The sequence below is a fragment of the Arvicola amphibius genome, chromosome 2 (genome assembly GCF_903992535.2).
Source record: "Arvicola amphibius chromosome 2, mArvAmp1.2, whole genome shotgun sequence".
NCBI classification, from domain to species: domain Eukaryota; kingdom Metazoa; phylum Chordata; class Mammalia; order Rodentia; family Cricetidae; genus Arvicola; species Arvicola amphibius.
The window spans coordinates 13,016,389-13,019,550 of NC_052048.2; the positions used below are offsets into that span (position 1 = coordinate 13,016,389).

Genomic DNA, 3,162 nt, shown 5'->3' on the forward strand with positions numbered 1-3,162 from the left:
GTGTATATAGTGTGAGTGTGAATGTATGCATGTATGTATGCATGCATGCATGCATGCATGTATGTATGCATGCATGTATGTATGTATGGTGTGCTACAGGGCCTGAAGAGGTCAGATGACACCTTGGGGAATTGCTTTTCTCCTTCCACCTTTTTTTCTTGGGTTCCAGCGAGCAGAACTGAGGTCATGAGGCTTGCAAGGCAAGCCCTTTTCTCCACTCACCCATCTCACTGCCCCGGTATCTTCCTCTTTTGTTGCTGATCTCATCGTTTTTATGATTATACTGAGGGGTAAGTTGAAAACTGATGTTGTGTGGATCAGGGAAAGAGCAGATGGAGTTAGAAGTAGGCAGAGGAATGAGGGGAAAGGGAATTTATGCGACTGGAGGACGGATGCTGAGACCGGGCTGTGCCGTGGCTGGGGTAAGGAGGCCCTGCTCTTCCACCCCACGCTGTGGTGCTTCCGTGACGGACGCTCACAGGGAGGACCGGGGAACACTTTAGGCCAGCACAGGAACTGAGGCATGTTGGGGGACATGGAGTCGAGAAGCTGGCAGGAAAGGGTACCAGCTACTATTTTTTTTTTTTTTTTTTTTTTTTTTTTCGAGACAGAGTTTCTCTGTGGCTTTTTGAGCCTGTCCTGGAACTAGCTCTTGTAGACCAGGCTGGCCTTGAACTCACAGAGATCCGTCTGCCTCTGCCTCCCGAGTGCTGGGATTAAAGGCGTGAGCCACCACCTAGGGTAGGTCTAACCTTAGTGGATTACTACGCTTTTTTCTACTGTTATTTGCATTGACTCTTTCCCCCTCTTTAGGAGGAGCAGGATAGAAGGGAGAGAGTCACAGAGAAGCATATGACGCGGTGTCCTCACTCTTCTCCCCAAAATCCTGCAAAGTGGAAGGATGCTATTGGGCCAAACACCAAGACAACAAACATCTCTTGCTCCTGCTGGGAATTAAAAATGCCACAGAAAGCTGGGCATATAGCTCAGTGGTAGAGCACTTGCCTAGCGTGTAAGAAGGCCTGGGTTCAAGCCCCAGTCCTAGTCAAACAAGCAAACAAACATAAATGTCCCATGCTGGAATGGGAACCACTAAAAAGCTGGCTTGAGCATCATAAGAAAATTAGAGCAGGTCGCCCCTCGGGTTTCTATTTCTATTTTCTTTCAAAAAGTTTATGGGATTTTGTTTTCCAAGTGAATCTTCTCCCCGACTCCAAGAAGCATTTTAGAGTTGTGGAATAGTAGGGCTGGATGCTGGAGGAGGTTGCGTGTCTCCATTCAGCCCCCTCGGTTTAGGTTTCTCCTCAGCACGTTTGGAGTGTGATGTAAATAGAATCCATTCATTCCTCCCGCTTCACACTTGCTCACCGAAAACACAACACGGCTTCTGCCACTCCTGGTGGCTTCGTTACTACTAGTCTGTCCTTTTCCTAGCTTGAGGGTTTGCTGTGGCTGCCTCCACTGGTTCTCGCTACCTCCAGAGGACCTGCCAGTGCGTGGTCTTCCTGTCGACACGCTGTCACGTAAGTTACCCTCGGTGGGGTCCTGAGCTTCAGAGCTGGGTAACCGTGTTTTTAGACCCTCCCACTGACAGAGAGCACCAGCTCTGTGCCTCATTTCACACCTGTGACAGTTGGGATAGTAAGGGCCGGACACAAAGCTCAGCTGGTAGGAGGCTTGGCTGGTGAGGATGAAACCCATGGTTCACTCTCCTGTGCTACATAAACCAGCCATGGTAGAGCTTGCCTGCTGATCACAGCACTTGAGTGGTGGAGGCAGGGGGATCAGAAGTACAAAGGTATCCTTGGTGACATAGGGAGTTTAAAACAAAAACCCCAAATTGGGATATTAATAATCCTTGTTCATGGGGTCAAGGTAAGAACGGAACACACACACACACACACACACACACATACATGCATAGATACACAGATACAGACATAGGCACAAACACATAGAGGCACACAGAGACACACAATAAATAAGTGTACAAAATGTTTTAAATATAAAAACAATGTTTTGAATTCCTAACTCTTGATCTCTTAGTACCTTTGTGGGATTGCCATTAAGCAGCTCTGCATTTCCTTCTAGCCCCCTCCTGCCCATTCTCCAGCCCCCTCTTGCCCACCCTCCAGCCCCCTCCAGCCCCCCCCTTTCTGCCCCATGGTTTTTGTGAGAACTTGAGCCTCTTCTCTGTGCATGGATACTGGGCTCCCACACAGAGCAACACAGAGTGGAGTGTTCTCAGGTGTGTGTCCCCAGGAGCTCACACCAGCCACTTTCATGATCACAGAGCTGTCTCTTGCTATCCAGGCAAAGGTTCCAGTCCCTCCCTTGGTCTCTAAACTTATTAAGTGCTCATTTGTTTTGCCTTATCTTCACATCCCACCCTAAAGGTGAATGCATCTGTCCCAGCCTGTCCATGTTATCAACTATAAGTTGTTTCTACGCATTACAAAGATATTTCTACCCCCGAATGCCCAGCTTGGGATTGATTCAGATGCCACCTCCTTAAGAAACATGGTTTGGAGCTGTGAGCAACAGCATTAACCTGGTACTGACTCAGGGTCAGCATCCCCTTCCCTCACGCTCAGGGTAGCACGAGTCCTAATAAGTCTTAATAATAAAAGCCTGGAGTCAGATACTGGGGAAAATGCTGAGAGAGCAGAGAGAAAAAGGAGCAAATCCACAACCATCTTACCTACTCAAGTTCCCCACTGTGAAGAGACTGAGTTCCTGTCTCTTCCCGTCTTATCACTTCCTCTCTCCGCCAGCCATATCACTTCCTGTCTGTCTGTACAGACCTCCAAACCTCTATGGTTAGCTAGTGGCTAGCTCCACCCTCTGATCTTCGGGCAAGCTTTATTTGTACAAACAAGATATCACCACAGCTCAGGATCATCCCTCTGGGGGCCAATCTACTTGTTCTTCCCAGGGGCCTTCTCCATTAGCTTTCTGAGGCAACCTCCAAAGTCATCTCCATTCCTGCCTTCCATTCTACCAGACTGAAAGGAAGCCGTGCATCTTTCCCAGCCCCTTCTTGTTCTTTAGTAGTTAGGAGTGTGATGTAAGCGGATTGGGATTGCTCTCTAGAGCCCAATCCAATCATTTATTCAATCGTTTATCTTTCACTCATTTACTTCACAGTACTTACGTAAGTCC

At 48.2% G+C, this 3,162-nt stretch overlaps 1 non-coding gene across 1 annotated transcript; it reads left to right on the forward strand.

The window, feature by feature from the left end:
* The first annotated feature begins 971 nt into the window (after positions 1 to 971).
* Positions 972 to 1,048, forward strand: Trnaa-agc. Its single transcript has one exon. It is a non-coding gene; the product is annotated as a tRNA-Ala (tRNA).
* The last annotated feature ends 2,114 nt before the right edge of the window (positions 1,049 to 3,162 follow it).